The 17,951-nt window shown below is 39.8% G+C and overlaps 1 protein-coding gene across 1 annotated transcript in view; it reads left to right on the forward strand.

Moving 5' to 3' along the window:
• The first annotated feature begins 240 nt into the window (after positions 1-240).
• The window catches only part of YES1 (YES proto-oncogene 1, Src family tyrosine kinase), a 50,090-nt gene continuing 32,379 nt past the window's right edge, over positions 241-17,951 (forward strand). The window contains exon 1 of the mRNA XM_027638594.1: positions 241-433. The gene's annotated coding sequence lies outside the window, so the exon portion shown is untranslated. The remainder of the gene's footprint in view (positions 434-17,951) is intronic.

Below are 17,951 nucleotides of genomic sequence, written 5' to 3' on the forward strand. Positions count from 1 at the left end.
AGCGGCGCGGAGGAGGCACCGCCGCTGCCGCCAGCCCGGCTCCGCGGGGGCCGCCCGGCTCCTCCCCGCGGCCTCCGGCTCGGGCGTGGAGCCGCTGCCCCGGCCGGGAGGCGCGGCGAGCCCGGCCCGGGCCGCATGGGGGGAAGCTTGGCACGGAGGAGGGGCCGCGCTGCCCGCCGGAGAGCACGGCCGTAGGGGCGGGGAGTCTCCTCCTCCTCCACCACCGCCTCCTCCTCCTCCCGCAGCGAGGCTCCGGCTCCCCGCACGCACCGGAGCGCTCCGCTCCCTCCTCCCGCTCCTCGTCCCTCCTCCCTTCCCCTCCTCCCCGCTTCCCTCCCCGGGTCGCCGCGGCTCCGGGAGGAGCGGGGGGGGCCCCGCTTCCTTCCCTCCCTCCCCCCCTCCTTCTCCCACCCGCCACGCCGAGGAGAGGCAGGTGAGGCCCCGGCCGCGTCCCCGCTCCGCCGCCCCGCGGGAGCGGCGGCCGCGATGGCGGCGGCGATGGAGGCACTAGGCCCCGGCCGCCCGCCCCCGGCCTCGCCCCGCCGCCGCGCCCCGGGGGCGGGGGGCGTCCGGCACCCTTGGACCCTTCTCCTCCGCAGAAACTTTCTCGGCAACTTTCTCCCGGGCCCGAGCCCCCGCCCGCGGGGCCGAGGGGTCGGGCGGGCGGGCGCCGAGCTGGGCTGGGCGGGCTGCGGGAGGCGGGCTGCGGGCGGTAAGTTTGTGGGGGGAGGCCCCCGAGTCCCCCTCCTCCGCCCGGTTCCCCTGCGGCCCTTCCCGCGGGGCTGCCGCGGTCGCGGGCGCTGCAGGGCGGCCGCTCGTCCCCCGGCGGCGGCGGCGGCGGCGTTCACTGCCCGGGCTGGTGCTCGGCGTGAACCGGTCCCGGCTCAGCTCCCGGCTCTCGGCCGGAGGATGTAAAAGGGCGAAATTCAGGAAACTGGTTTGCGAGTCGCCTACAGCTTGGCCTGCGTGGATGTCTTTTCTATTAATTTCTCCCCTCTTCCCTTACTGTTCCCTCTCCCTGCATCGAACCTGGGACATGACTGCTTTACATTTCTGAGTCATTAATTTAAGTGTTCAGTCATCACATTTCATCAAGCCTCCTCGTCTTCCTTAGAGTTTAAAAAAAAATGTGTTGGACACACACAGGCCCCGGTTCCTGCGGAGGCTGCGTGTAACTTTCTGCACTGTGTGGATCCGCAGGCTCGACGTGCATAAAGTTGTATGCTCAACCCTCAGGCCCAGGGCTAGCGCGTCTTCTTCTCCATTATACTATATTACAAGTATTATGGGGTTTATTGTTCCAGGTGTCTGGTGTGCATGCGGGTATGGTCCACTGTGCGCTGGGAAAACTAGGGCAGAAGTATTTCTGAACCTCATGTTTTTGAGAAGGTGTATTTGGGTGTACCTACTGGATTTACCTCTGAGCAGAGACTGGTCGTTAATTAAAAATTAGGTGTGTGGGTTTGCTTAAACTGGCAGAATGTTCCAAAACCAGTTTAAAAATTGGGACTGTTGACAAGGAAGAAGTATTGTTTTATTAATTCATAGACAGGTGAATAAAATTCCAGGCAAATTTTACAAGCGAAATTGACCTTTAGTCACGGAAGCAAGATACAGAAGTTTACTTCAGAGTCTTTTGCTTTCCTCTTTGGAAAGTAAGACCTTGAAGAGGGATATCTAATAAAATAGCTTTATCAGTTACACTTGCAGTATCTCTGTTGGTAGGTATTACAGTTTTGCTTGTTTCTGCTTCACAGATGTAAGAACCGTTCCTTTCCAAACAACAAAACCTTACCCTTCCTACTCGTGTTTCTGATGCGTATCTGTAAGTTTAGTTATAGGAGGTTCCTACTGAGCACAGGCATAGGGTGGAGACTGTGTGTGTTTTGCACAGCTAGGGTGTTGCGGGTAATTTTGGGACAAGGTAGCATCTGTGATGGAAACAGAAGGACAGCAGCACTGACACTGTGCTGAATTTCAAAGAAAAAGATCCAGTGATACCAGGCCTGTGAAAGGGTGACAGTAGTTGGTAGCAGCAATTGCCAGTAATTAATTATTCCACATGCATTGTTAGCTTTATTTTCTTAGCAGATGCAGCTCAAATGTAGCTGTAAGATCTGTGTGCCTTCAGTCCTTCTAATAACTTTTCTGGCCTTTACCTGATTTCAAACAAATTTGACAGCAGAGGTCTCCCAGGTGAGCAATTTCTACAGAATTTGTGAAAGTAGGGAAACCAAGTAGAAGAATGCTCTTAACCTGCACACCAGAGAGTTCACGTCAGTACTTACCTGAGGCTGGACACTGATGCAGGAAATGGGGCCTCCCTGGTTTTGCTGGTTGCAGAGCTACTGGTACAGTTTTCAGTAATAATTTAATATCTGGACCCCAGTACCATAACTTTGGAGTAACAGTAGTGAACCGAAGGTAGCTTTAATCTGTATTTCATATTATAAAGGTAGATTTTCAGGGAAATATTTGTTACCCGACAACAATTTTTTGACTACAAAATAGATGAACAAAATTGAAAATATATATAAATTGCTGATTATTTGAAATAGCTAGAAAAATAATAAATCTTTGGTGTACTGCAGACTGTGTAACAATTAGTGAAAAACTTCACCGTTTAGGTTTTTTTATCAATATTCATGCATCATATCAGAACTATGCTTCTGCACTAAGGGAATGCTCTCTATTTTGAGCTTTTTATACTTCTGCAGCTTCTGAAGAATGAAATCATTGCTCTGTTTGGTCTGATAAATGATGGCTGTCATGTGACCATGATGTGAAAGTCTACAGTGTGGCACATGTCAGTTTATATGGTCAAAGTTTACTTTATGAAGAAACTAACTGCATGTTTTTACTTTTCTTATGTGTGCTGCCTTTGGACAAAAGCTGTGTATTTTCAATAGATAATTCCTTGTGTTCAAAAGGTTAGTTAAAAGAAACAATGTTCTTTCATCCATATTCCCTCTTTGCATCCAACTCTTTTGCTGCATACTTTGATCACAATTTGAGTAAGATGCCTTGATGTTAATGTAAAAATTGTTGTCAGTACGAACACAAAGACTACTTTAGGAACGTATCCTTATTCTGCTGTGTCACATCAAGCAGCCTTTTTCAGACAGGACACCTTCCATGTGTACATACACAGCCTGTGGTTCCTGTGAAGTCCTCGTGAAAGGTTTCAGGCTTCTGTTACTGGAAATCCCATGCTTGCTGATGGAACAGATTGATCAGTGAGGGAGAACTGTAGCTTTCTCTAACTACTGTAACAGAATGGGTTAGTTTTTATCCTGGAGGAACAACTCCATATACAAGTAGATAAAAAAGTCTCAGGATATGCTTCATTTTTGTTCTCCTTGAGAGTGCCAGTAGGAGGCTGTTTTATAGTGATGAATTTTATGATGTGGCAACCACTAATTTTTTTTTTTTTTTTTTTAATACAAACTGCGTTACAGTTACCGTATGGGAACTTCTTGCAATCACTACAGTCCCTGGCTGCATTCACACCAATGACTGTAGGGCTCCAGATTGTATTATCAATTGCCAGGTTGTGAAGGCAAACCTGGAAAACTTTCTGAGTGTAGGCTGAATTTAATAGGGAAAAAGTCATATTGAAAAGATACTGTCAACTAATTTTAGGTTTTAAGAGGTTGTTCTTACTGCCTTTTGCACTTATGGGGATTTATCCTTGATGGTGCCAGTGCATCAAAACAGAAACTGGCACCAAAGTAAGTTATTGAAATGGGTGAGACTGCACCCTTAGGTAAAGTTAACATGCCCAACTGAATGCAGGATCAGAGATGATAGTAATGTTAATGCTAAAAATTGAGTTAAGTAAACACTATTACTTATTCATGAGTTTTGTTCCCTTTAGATTTAAACACATATTTTTTTAAAAATTTGAAAAGGCAAAGGATAGCTGGAAATAGGATGGGAAATACTCTTTTGCCACTTCGGATGGGCACTATATAGAGCACCAGGTTTCATGACGTGTCCCTGTAAGTCAGTGGATCAAAGTCATGCTCAGCTGAAATGAGGCCCTCGAGCTGAGGATCTCCTGCAAGGACTGCTAGCCCTGGCTTGTATCCGAGCCCCACAGCCCAGTGGAATACTGCTGTGGGGATCATCACTAAGTGCATCTAAGGCTGTGTTGACTGTTGTGGCCAAGACTGGGGTTTTGCTTCGATTTTTCATGACTGTAACGTTACGTAATGTTACAGAGTATGGTTGGAGAGTGCTGAGGAAGTAAAACCTCAGACTGGAATCATTTCTGTATCAGCTTCTTGAGTACTCTTAGTTGTTGCATAGGAAAATAGATAACTTTTTTTGCTAACCTGACTGTATTTTATCTTTGTATTTTTGGAAGGCAAGTGCTTTTATAATAGTGTTATATGAGACTAATAAATATCAGTATTGACTGCACCTATATCTTAAATGTTTACATAAATTTTGAATTCTAATGGTGCTACTGAACATCAAATAATTTGTCTTTCAAGTTGTTGCTTCAGGGGTATGAAAAACTTCTATGTCTTAAGATGTTTCTCTTAATGTTTCTGTGGCTTTCTTCACACAAGAGGTCTAGAGAAATCTGGGAAAATGATTCTTTGGAACTGTTGAACCACCTTCTCAGTTCAGGTTTTAGGATCAGCTAAACTGATCCTAATAACAGGATCTGAATAACTTTATTTACTTCCACTGGCAGTGAAGTTGAGTAAACACACCCACGTAAGTAAATCTTTGTAGATCAGGGCCTTTAACTTCGTTTTGGACAAACTTTCAGGAGAATTTTGTGGCATTAATCAGACATTTAAAGTCAGTCTTCATATTGGAAGACTGTGATTTAGTGGGGTAAATTTCCTTTGTTTCCACATGCCCAAAGCACTTTGTAATCTTGCAAAACAGAGACAGTAACAGTATTTTATTCCTAATGTGAATGATGGAATAATAATGGAATAAATGCAGTCAGGTCTCATTTATGCTTACCAGGACTGACAGCCCTGTAGCAAAAGAAAGGTCGGACTGGAGGACTCTGTTTGTGTTCCAAATGTTTGCCCGTAGTTCAGGCAAGTGTATTCATGGTGCATGTAAACTTCAGCTTCAGGAATAAAATACAGTATCTGGACTAAAGGTTTTGGAATTTTTGGCCCTGCTTAATGCCCTCACAGTTTTAAGGAAAGGCAGTGCTTGTGTGAGGTATTTAAAGAGTAATTAGAGGGTGCTATGGGTCTCTTGTGTATTGCAATTGTATAGCATTATAACTGTTTTGGCAGTCAGCCAGGAAAGGAAGACTTGAAGCAAATTAATAGTGAACAATCCAGTTTTAATAAGTTATTTTAAGTATGGTTAGATAACAAAATTAATATTTATGCTTAAAATGTGACAAAGGAAAAACAGGCCTCAGTTGTTGAGTGTATCTTCTTGCTTTTCAAGAACATCTTACTGAAAACTCAAATCATGGCTGGCACTTGTAACCACAGAAGACTAAAAGAAAAACTATCCAAAGTCCTTCTCTTCCTTTGCATATTCTAACTATTTCAGTTTGATCTTTACCAGCTTAGTGTGTTCAACAGAAATACTATTTTCTCAGTAACAGTATACCCCAGAGTCCAGAAGCTAAAAGACTGAACCAAGGATAGCACAGCCACAGGCTTTCCTGATTCTTTGGCTCCCTTCCTGAGCATCCAGTATTGCCCAGCATCTCAGATGGTGGGAACCAGTGGTGAACCTCTGGTCTAACTCAGAGGTGTTTGGGCTTTGTGGACTTCTGGTCTGGTTCATAACAGCTGGTCTTTCCATAGACTTAACAGGTGCCTCGAAGATGAACAACACTTTTAAGGTTTTGTTTAAAGTACTCTCCACTGAAAAATGAATATAGAATTAACATCTAGAAAATACTTGTTTTCAAAGTACACATTTATCTGAAACTAACATTCATTTGCCAAACTGTAGGAAAGAAAACATTATCAAAGCTGAGATTGAGGAAGGAAATTTGAAAATAAATACGAAAGTTCTGTATTTCATTGTAAAGCGTTTAGAACAAATCGATAAGTTTAGTCGTACATCTTGTTAGTTCTCTTGTATTTCCTTTCTTTGCCTTGATTTTGACTCTGTTTTTCTGGAGGTCTGCAATTGGAAATTAAAACCTTACCTTACTGATTTCCAAATCGACGTCTTAAGAGGCATATTAACAGAAAAAATGTGTAGTGTTTTGGTTAGAAGTTTAACAAGGTTAGTCTGTGAAAAACAGAGAATTAAGTGTGACATTTAGGTCTGAAGTTTGTATAAAACAGTGGTCTCTGAACATCTTAAAAATTAAAAATCTGCACCAAACCGAGCTGCAAAATTCACATTTTAACGATCTATAAAAATGTAGCATTGATATTCATGTGAGGACTAAGCAAAGATGAGATGAAATAAGAGGAAAGCTTATGGTGATGAAAACAAGTGTTTTGTGTCCTTTTTCCCATAACTTCTTAAACTGAAAACAGAACGTGCCAGCAGAACATTTTATGACTTCTGGTGTTTTGTTGATCCATAGTATTTAATATTTGTGACTAGCTCTGATTGCAGTAGTTCAGTTGAAATACTACACGTTTCCTTAGAGCTGTGAACTTATAGCGATGCTCTGATGAAGCTGCAAGCATAGGTAATAATGCATCTTATGAACTTATAGGTAACTTCTCTTGATAGAAAATCTTGCAATATTTCAGTGACAAGTGAACCTGAAAATATGGTGGGTTTTTTCTGTTTTACTAATGCAAATTCATGCAATGCTTAAATAAGTTCTATAGGGCAAAGACAATTCTCTAGTTTGTGTGATGACTAGCTCAGGTGTTGTGTATCATTCTTATGAGGGTTTTTTTGTTTGTTTAGTTTGGGGTTTTCTTTTTTTTTTTTAATCCACTCCATTCAGGAGATAGACTTAATGTCTCAAGTAAAAGTTTTTGGAAGTTTAGTTAGAGGGAAATTTTCAGAATTGAGTGGTTTGAGCAACAGATGGCACTTCTGATTCTGCCTTTTCTAAATAAAAAGTATTCAGGTTTTCTTCCAGCAGTAATGTCTTAAAATATAGTGTCCTCCTAGTTTTCTGAGACGTGATATATGGGATTTTTGCCAAAGTATGTTCTTTGGTTTTGGTTTTTTGGGATTCCCCCTCCCATATATTCTAGGATAGAAGATACATGAATAGAATGACAAAGTCCTGAAAGCAGAGAGAGAGATAGGTTTGTTTAACTGATACCGATGTTAAATATTTGTTTAAAGGATTATTAAAGGTTATAATAGTATTGGCCAGATCAGCTCATCTCTTCGTAATTGAAAAACATGCACTGGAGAGAAGAGTATACTAGTTTCACTGTGGACAACCATGTTTAATTCTGTTTTCATAGTGAAGTTAAATATTCTACTGAAGAACACTTCCAGCATAAAGCAAAATACTATTCCTTTTGAAAACAATTATCCATGAAGGAAAGAGAAGGGAAAAGAAGGATAATTCCTGAGCTGTTACTACCAGTCACTCGGGGAAGTTTTCCTGAGTAACATTTGTTTTCTCAAACCTGAAAAGGAAGTATTGTAGTAACATTCTGTAGTTGGTGGAAAAAAGGGTTATGTGTTTTTGTTTAGTGTTTTTTTAGAGTTTTGTTGTTGTTGTTCTGTGATTTTAAATGAGTGAGCAAAATGCAAATACAAAAGTCTCAGCTTCAGAAGACAGAAAAATTAAGTGCTGGCTGCATATGGCTTTAAAGGCTAAGATGCAATAGTAATATGGGTACTTTTTTTTTACTTTCAAGTATAGTTCTGTACTGTATTTTAAGTTATAAAACCACAATTCATAAATCATAGTGATTGAGGCTATTTAAAGCGATAAGCTTTCAAAATATCTTGCTGAATAATTGCATATTTGTTTTAGCAAAACAAATATGCAAAATCTTTAGCAAAATGTAATTTGGTAAAGCTATCAATCTTGTTTTTCATTTTGGGAAATATTTCTTAGCTTGTATGCTGTGGAAACCTGTAGAACTGATTGATTCAGGCTATCATGAGGTACGTAAAGTGAGACAAGTATTGGTTTATAGATGAAAAATTATTTCCCTGGAAACCATTTAACTTGTTCATGCATAGTAGATGTATTTAAATATTCTGGAATTAATTTGCATTGATTATACATCTAGGACTCTTTGATTACCTCCCCTTCCCTTTAGTTTAGGTCTGACATACCTTCAGAATGCTATTTAAATTTGGTGCATACATGGTGAAATCATAGCCAAGTTAATACAATGTGACTTAACATTAACAAGCATGACACCTTGATTTTATATGGTTATTTGAAATTATTATCTTAACTTAGATTTACACTTGTGCTTCTTCGTTCTGTTCCCAAAGAAAGAGGTTGTCTTATTAGTCAGTAAAATATATTGACTCTAACTATATATTAGGTTTGCATTAATCTTGTTAGCTTTTTGCCAAGGGCATGGATTTTCTGCGTGTGCATTTAATGTAATAATAAAGTGTCTTAATAATTCTCTTAAGCTATGTATATAATTCTTTAAGCAATGAAAGTGCAATTTCTATGCAAGACATTTTTTTCTTTTCATAATTTGTGTTCAGTGGCATTTGAATGGAAATTCTGATTGCAATTCATATAAATAATCAGTTACATTTATAGTACAAATTAATAATATGCTGCTTTTTAGATAAGAATATAGAAGGCAATAATTCTAAATGCAAACTACATTTTGTTTTAAATCTGATAGATTTATTTACAAAAGGGAATGTTAGCTTTAGTTTGCGAATAATTTTTGGTCACCAAAACCTCTAAGGCATTAGAATGAATAGATCTCATACTTGCAAGTTTGTGGGTTTTTTGAAAATACAAACAAATCTCCTCTCTGTCCCTTATCTTCCCTAAGTGTTTCTGAGATTCCAGTGAACCAGTATCTAAATAACATTAAGTGGAGAATATCCTTTACACTTGTAACAGCTTATGTTACTTCAGATATTTAGATGTTCAGATTCCGATTTCAGGTGGTTACAAATGAACTCTGCCAGTCTGGTGATTTGAATTTGTTTAAAATGTTGGTGACTAACAACGTAGTTTGAATATTTCTTAAATTCAAAATAGGTTATCCCAGCAGTAAATCCATGTCTTAATATAAATTGCACCTAAAAAAAAATTTCTTTCTCACTTTAAATATTAAAAAAATGCCATCAGAAGGGTAATTTACCACTGGGTCAGTCAGCATATGACTTAATTTGGCTGCATAGGTCTGTTGTATTTTATTTTCATTGTTATACAAATAGTTAGAAGTAAACATTGTTTATTGCATTACATGTGCTACAGTATAGCCAGGTAACTGGGTAATTTATGTGATGAAATCAAATCACATTTAGGCCAGCAGAGTAACATGCAAAAACTTCCAAGCCAGTGGACTGATCACAGTCTTAGATGTTCTTCATTAAACCCTAACAGCTCTGATGGAGAACTGAAAAGTAAGTGTTACTGCTGCAGGATTTCTACAGCTTGGAAACCATGCCATTAAACTGTTGCATCTCAGAGTATTTCCTGGATTTGAGGGATTGTTACTTTTCCCCTGAGTTCCTCTGAAACTGAAAAGCCAAAGCAGATGCAGATAGTGGAGTTTTACAGTCAGAATATCTGAATGGGATTATTCTCTTTAAAAACATTGCCATGTAAAATAACTTTTCATGTGCTTTAAGCTGAAATGGAAATTAGCCTTTTTTCCATTTTTAAAGGTTTCTTTGGAGGGGAGGTTTGGTTGTTCATTGGTTTGGGGGGCTTTTGGCTCATTCGGAACTGGAAAATCTGAACCTATTTTTACTCAGATATTTTAGCGTTCCTATTCTAGGACATGATCCTTTTTCGCTCTGAAGTCAAGTGCAAAATTCCCCTTGACTTAGGGAGAGCTGGATTAGCTTTACACAAAAGGACTAAATTATCTGCTGGGATAAGTGGAGGTGACTCTATTGAAGTAGACTTCATTAGAGTATGAAATTAGGACAAAGTGTTGCCTGCCTTTACAGGCAATGAATTGGATCTGTTAGCTCAAACAGCTAGGTTAACTTAGTAGTTGAATCAAAGATTTTTCCTTCTTTCTTTTAGATAGTATGGTTATATTAGTTCACTACATTGAGCAGTGAATGAGATGTCGCTTATGCCTGACTACAAATGTTTTACAGAAGCTAGAATCTGTTTATGATGTATATATGTGGTATAAGAATTATCATGAGAAAACTCAAACACTTTGTAAACTGTTAGCAAACTTCTGAGCAGTTTATCCTTAAGTAGCTGAAAGGACTCTCTTTAAATTGCTGTTTAAATCTGATAGGCTTTATATGACAGATTGTGTGGGGCTTGGGGACCCTTATTTGTATTTTCAGCCTCAGGCTGACATCCTGAGTGGCTCCCTGTAGTCTTACTTTTACACCGAAAGTTTGACTGCATGTTATTCCATGTGTTTGCTGGTGGTATCTGGAGTAATCCCATTGACTTCCACAGCAGAGCCTTTGGCATCTTTTATTAATGCTTTACACAATGGTATCTGTATTGTGTACACAAATGATGAAGGAATAATACTTGAAAAATTAACTCAAATACAGTGATTATTAATGTAATACTCTGCTACACTTCCTGTAAAATGTATCATTTGCACTCCTGCATATTGAATTTTTCTCATTTTTTGACTGTCTGTGTGATTATTTTGACCTCAGCACTGTAAAGCTTTCTTGTACTTTCTCTTTGAAGTTTCACAAAGGGCGGGGGGATGGGAACATTGTAATCTCCTTAGAATAATTTGAGAATGAGTCCTTAAATGCTGCTTGCATTTCTTTATTAACATTTCACATGTGAAATAAAATTCCCTCCCTGGGAAGCTGCACAGAGCTCTTAGCTGTTTAGCATACATAGCTCTGCAAAAAAACCCTCCACAAGTAACTGTTGCTGCAATATTTAGCTGGTGTTAGGGGGTTAAGTAGCAAACTGAAATTCTCTGAAATACTTGAGGTGCTAAATTTACAAAATAAGACACAAGAACTGTTTTAAGATTAGTCATAGTTAGGAAGCTTATTGAACCACAGACATCTTCCTGGAAACATCCTGTACTTTTGTTTCTTCATCCAGCTTCATCTATTCACAGTCTTAACTGCTTTTTGGTTTTTAGAAACTCTTGCTGCAACTTCTTTGTGACTAAGGCGCATTGTCAATCAGTCCGGTCCTCCCCATGCCAGCCAACTGTCCCCTTAATGCAGCAATTCACTTGGATGAATAGTGCTCATACTTTAAGGAGACAATTGCCTACCAGAGAGAGTGCCAAGTTGATTTAACTTTGCACGCGTGTGAAAGAGTTCTTAAATGGCTGCTGTCAACTAGCACTGACCCAGGGCATCAGCTGCTTGAAAATTGTTATAATCTGATTGGGAGTATGTCAGAATTTGTTTAAAATATTTTAGTCAATCACTGGGCTGCAGAGAGCATTAGTACCCCAGAAATGGTTGTCAGACAATTGTCCATGGTGTGTCGGAACTATAGCAGACGTGTCCTGGCCAAATGTACAACATGGCTTTTAAAATGGACTCCTTTTTGGCAGTACATCACTAAATTGGTGAAAGAATACAGGATTCATGTTGTAATCTGCTCTTCCAGTTCCATTTAATGCCACAGCGTGTGTATGAAACACTTGGTCAGATGTATAATACAGTGTAAAACCACAACTGTAGCCTGCCATTACTGTAAGACTTACAGAGCTGAGCTACCATTTAGCCAAACCAACTACGGGATTATCCACTACCTGGAAATGTTTGAAAATGGACAGAATTTATGAAAATTGCATCCCTTCTTTGCTAGCTAATTTTTTTTTATGCATTTTTAGTTCTAGTGGAGGTCGAAAGGATGCTTACCTTCTAGGCACACCACTGCTTGAGTGCAGAGGGTTTAGTGCTGTCCTTTCTTTCATCCCTGATAGTGTAAGCATGGGTCTTTTCTTAGCATAGCTTAGAGTCTGATGTTTCTTCACTGCACTTCTGAAGGGAAGAGAGAAGGTGAAAGACTTCAAGGAAAAAACGTGGAGAAGATGCTCCCTAAAATTCCTGATGTTTCTGTTTCAGGGAAGCCAGGAAATCTGAGAAAAGGAGATATTTCTGTCAAGAGCCTGACAAAATATGGGTTATTATCCTAGATGTGTAGAAAGGATACTATTAACAAAATAGTTTAAAGGAAAGAAAATTTCTTAGAGGCATAGTGGTAAGTAGTGAGTATATTTGGGGGCGGGGAGTAGGGTGTTTTCCTTGCTCCTCTGAGATCATTAGGCCATTACAGCTGCAACAACGTTTCTACTAGCTTACATACATTTGTGGAGAAACAAGAAGCATTGTTATTTCAGTGCCTGGCTGGAATAAGTAGTTTGTTAAGCAGTGCTGTGAGATTGTTAGTTGTTTTAGGGACATTAGTAGATGTGCAACTATTAATAAGTGTACTGTAGACATCAAAAGAAAAAAAAAACACAAACCAAAAGCTTAGATTGGAGAAGATGAAGAAGAGGAGCTAGAATAACTTACAAATACGAAAGACAAGAAATTGATTTGGAGCTGTCAGCATAGCACGGAGAGGAAATCGTGCTTAACCGCCTTGTGTGGTGAGAGGACTGGCTGGGTAGATGAGAGCAGAGCAGGAAACATTGTTTATCTTGACTTCAGTAAGGCTTTCAGCTTGTCTCCTAAACAAACTGATGAAGTACACACCAAGTGAGTGAACAGTGAAAGCAACTGGAAACTGTCTGACCTGACAGGTTCAAAGGGTTGGCATCAGTGGCACAAAGTCAGAAGTGGCCCAAAAGCTGGTGGCCAGTCATTAGCAGTGTACCCCAGGGCTCAGTAGCAGTGCCAGTCCCGTTTAACACCTTTGTTACTGACCTAGGTGGTCATACAGAGGTGCACCCTAAGCAAGTTTGCAGGAGGAATGCTTGATAGACCAAAGAAGGCTGTGCTGACATCCAGAGGGACCTTGACAGACTGGAGGAATTGTCTGATGGGAACCTCATGAAGTTCAGTAAAGGGAAATCAAGCTCCTGTGGAGGAACAACCCCAGGCTCTGGTACATGGTAGGGTCTAACCAACTGAAAAGCAGCTGTGCAGAAAGAGAGCTGGGGGTTCTGGTGGGAAAGATGTACGTGAGCCATCAATGTGCACTTTCAGCAAAGAAGGCCAGAAGTGTTCTGGATGCATTAGGAAAAGAGTTCCCAGCAGATCAAGGAAGGGATCCTTTCCCAGCACTGGTAAGGCCAGACCTGAATTGCTGTATCTGCTTCTGGGCTCCCCGGTACGGGAGAGACATGGACATAATGGATAGAGTCCAGTAAAGGGCAACTGAGATGACTGAAGATCTGGAGAATTTCTCCTGTGAGGGCAAGCTGAGAGAGCTGGGATTACTCAGCTTGGAGAAGAGAATGCTCAGGGGCACCTTATGTGTATAAGTAATCTGATGGGGTGGAATAAAGAGGACAAAGCCAGGCTCCACTTGGTAATATCCACTGACAGGACAAGGCGATTGGGCACAAATTGTAATACAGGAGGTTCCATTTAAACATCAGAAAAAAATGGGGATTTTTTTATGGTAAGGGTGATGGATCACTGGAACAGGTGGTCCAAAAATGTTGTGGAGTCTCCATCCTTGGCAATAACTCAAAACCCAGCTGTACACAGCCCTGAGCAACTTACTGTCATTGACATGCTTTGAGCAGGGGGGTTGGAGCAGGCATCCTCCAGATGTCCCTTCCAGTCTCAGCTGTTCTGTGATTTTCATTAAAGGATTTAAGAGGCCCCAAACGTTAAGTGTTGTAGTTGAAATGAAACAAAATACAGGTGTTGAAAGGCAGAATATTTTTGGTGGGGTTTTTTTGTTTGTTTTGACAGCCAATTTTTTTGTTTGTTTGTTTCTACCAGCTTTCTTATGACAGCTGGGGAAGAGCGGAAAGAACTCTTTACAACTTCATTGTTCTCTTGAGTTTCTTAGCATTCTGCTATTAATATCAAGACTGTGTATGAGCTTGTTGTCTGCTGTGTCCCTTCCCTGCTCCAGCAGCAGCAGCAGTGAGGATACTGTTAACTTCTCTGATGCCCGGAAGACTGAACAGCACAAGAGGCTTTTAAGTGTTTTCATCTCATATTTGGAAAGGTGTTTTTTCAACATCTGTAATAGGGTAATTTTTTTATCCTTAATGCTGTTAAAAACTTAAAATGTGAACACTATGCTTGCTCCAATGGCTTCTTACTAGTCTTGATAATGTTTTGTTTTGTTTTTCTCCCTACATTTGACTTAAACATACTAGAACTACATGTAGAGGTGAAAAAGGAGCTGAAACAGTTGCATATGGATTTAAACACACTGTTATGTCTAACCTTAACATCCTGCCAGTAAAAACATGGTCACAATGAAACCTAGCGTTTGAGCTTGTGCCACAGAAAGGCATTTGATAAGTTTGTAAGATTTGACTCATTTTCAACTCTTTATCTTTGGATTTGTGAGTAAAAAAAAAAAAGGTTGACACCATGCTGACAAAAAATTGGGTAAACTTAGACCTGAAATTTAGATGACCCTTAGAAACCTTGGGATGTAAAACTGCAACTTCACACAATTGATGAGGCTAAAGATACTTGTGTATATTGGTTTAGTTCACATCTCAAGTTGCCTGCTTGGTGGTTGTAATTTCCACAGAGGTTGTCAATTCCAGAAAGATGTTATAAGTTTTACTTCTCTTTGAATGCTGTCTCATTTGCAAGTGAATAACTGTGTCTTCATAAGCTCATTTGTGTTTCGTGGTAATTAGGACAGCTATTACATAGTTGAATGGCTACTCCTGCACAGGAGCATATATTTATGGGACTATTATTTACAGACTGGAAAGATAAGAGAGTTCTTTTCATACAATTAAATGTTTGTAGTGTTACTGTTACAGTAAATCTTTAGCATGTACTGAACTTCCCAAAGACAGTGCTTAAACCTTCTAAGTAAAAAGTGAAAACCACTTTCATCTCTTTAGGCAGACTTGGTTTTGCACGTGAAAGTACAGCTTTCCAAACAGCAAGCAAGCAAGGATCATTGTACCGTGGACAGTAAGCAGCAAATACAATATCTGGCTAAGATATAAATTCATTTATGTGTGATCTCTGATGTCTTAATCTGTTACACTGATTATATTTTTTTTAAAAGAAAAAGCTTCAGAAGAGATCTGGGGAACTACAAATCACTAAGCCTGACATCTGTTCCAAGTAAATCAGTTGAAATAATGATAATAACAAAAATAGCATAGATAAACATGATGTATTGAAGAAGAGTTAAGAGTCTGCTGTGAAGGGATGTCATGTTTTGCAAACTCACTTGAGTTTTTTTAAAGGCAAGCACGTGAATAAGTAAGATTTGACAGAAGTGGCTTACTTGGATGTCCAGAAGCATTTGACAAGGGCCCCCACCTAAGAATTTTGAAGAAACAGCAGCCATAGGATAGGGAAAAAGGACTTGATGTGGTTAAATTAATAACTAAAATATAAAAAAGGAAGAGTTGGAGTAAATAGAGCGGGGTCCCATGTAACAATTCTGCAGAGTTATGTTAACAGAGCATGTTCAAGTTCATAAAGTATATAGAAGAAGGGTGAGCTCACAGACTGTACTGATGGATTTTAGATACAAGGGCAGACCCTAGAATTGCACAAACACTTGACATTGCTCGGCAACCAGACATTAAAATGGCAGATGAAATTTCCCATAAATTGCTTCATGTGTTGTATTTGGAGGTGGGGAGGAACAAGCTTGTCTTCTCATCTAAAAAGATGAGCTCAAAGCTGACTATTGCCTCTAGAAATGGTTAGGGGAAAAAGGGAGAATAACGATTATACCGTTTTAAAAAAGGAATTTGAAAAAATTTCATCATCTTACACAGTTCTGCCCTGCTTACCCCTATCCCTGTCATCACCTCAAAAAGAATGTAGTTGAAGTTTTAAGGAAGACAAAATCGGAAACATGGAACAATATCTGTAAGAGGAACAGCATGAATTTGTTACAGTAGAGAAGGTGACCAAAAAGTGGTGTGACAGAATCCTGTAAAGTGTTCAGCAGCCAACAGGACCAAAATAGGGAGTGTTTATTCACTGTCTTTTTTTAGTGCACACACACTAAGAGGTATCTAATGAAAATAGCAGCTGATGAATTGAAAACAGACAAAAGGAGGTGGTTCTCGACAGAACGTGTAATTAAGCTATAGAATTTCTTGCCTCAGGAATTTAAGGAGTCTAAACATTACATCAGTGTAGAGGGAAACTGCTGTGGAAGAATCATCAAATACCTACCTATTCTTGTTCAGGAAATCCTGCTTCTGCAAACTGTTGGGGGATCAGGGAACTTTCTGGGGAAGCATTGCTGTGTACTTATTGTATTCTTACATGCTTCACTCAGTATCTATTATTGGCTGCTGTTAGGGAGAGGATATTTGAATGGATATGGACCTTTGGATCTTGCTTATTACAGCCATTACTTTGTTGTAAAGCCTGCCCCTTTATAATTTTTATTTCTGTTACTCATTTTCCAGACTACTTTCTAGTTGTAGCACTAAAACTTTGGCCCACACTGGGGTGCTAAGATATTTAAGGGGTGTTTTAGGGCCGCTGGTTATGTATTCTTTTTTTTGTGAGACCTTGTGCATGCCACCAAAATATAAAATCTTCAAAATGTAAAATCTGATTGTGTTCAGAGCAGGGATAGGACTGCAAGTACGTGTCAGTCAATGGCTTAATTTCATAAGACTTTATCCTCTTATGGATGCATAGTACATTTTGGTCATGTAATGGCTGTTCTAAGGAAGAGGTGGTTTTGAGTTTGTATAGGTCGAACAAATGCACAGCCTGGGCTGACTGTAGGCAGATTATTTCTGCTCTCCCTTCAGACTCCTTTGCGGTGATTTTGTATTTCACTTCCCTCCCCCAGACATGCTTATTGATAAAAATATACTACTTTGTGTCTCTAATGACTATTGGAATAATCAAGAGACCTCTCTACTTGTAAATCAAGAAGTAATATTGTGCTGGACAGAAATATTCGGTTTCAGAAGATTTACATTATTTGAAACAAGAGGCTGCTATTTAATATAGCAGCGCTGATCCTTTTGTGAAGGTGACAGCTTTGCAAATCACAGAGTTTAACTCTTTGGTTCAATCTTAATAGATTATTTTGATTTAGTAGTATACTTTGTTGTGCCAATGATTCTTGAATCCTTAGTCACTGCTTTCTGTGGAAACATTCTTTGAGTTTAGGCTGAGTTTAAGAATTAGTAGGCTTTGTAATGTATTTTCATCACATTACACATCATTTTTTGAAGATATAGGCTTCTCAATAGCTTTCTTTATGTGGTTGCATTATTTTAAAATAGTTCTTTGATATTCAGTGGGTGCTAAGATTTGTACAAAGATATCAGAAGCATGTGAGGTTTTATTTGAAAGGTGTGCTTATTTTTCTGTAAACAGACCTCTATCTGTTGTGTAACGGGAAAATAGTGAGTGCTAATGTTTACATACCTCTTAAGCTAATTCCAGTTGCTAATTTGAGTCAGTGCTGCTTCTTACCCTGCTAGACAACTTGTCTAGCCTGATTTTTTGATTCGGTAGTCAAAGATGACCATTAGACATGCTATCCCACTTAAACCTGTACATTTAGCTGTCAGGAGACAGGTTGGTGAACGCCAGCTTTGGTTGCCTATAGGTGAGGCAACTAGTTCTGTAGTGAGCTAGTTCTGTAGGCTCCCTTTATAGTCAATGGAGAGAAATAAGCACTTTCACTGCATGATTCATCTCACCCCCAGATGGATGTCTAAATTTGGAAGATGAATTCCACCTGAAGTCCATTACCGAATATAACTGTCATTAGTTTAAACTAGAGAATTATTTTAAAA

This window comes from Corapipo altera, unplaced genomic scaffold, assembly GCF_003945725.1.
Source record: "Corapipo altera isolate COAL_440 unplaced genomic scaffold, ASM394572v1 49, whole genome shotgun sequence".
NCBI lineage: Eukaryota > Metazoa > Chordata > Aves > Passeriformes > Pipridae > Corapipo > Corapipo altera.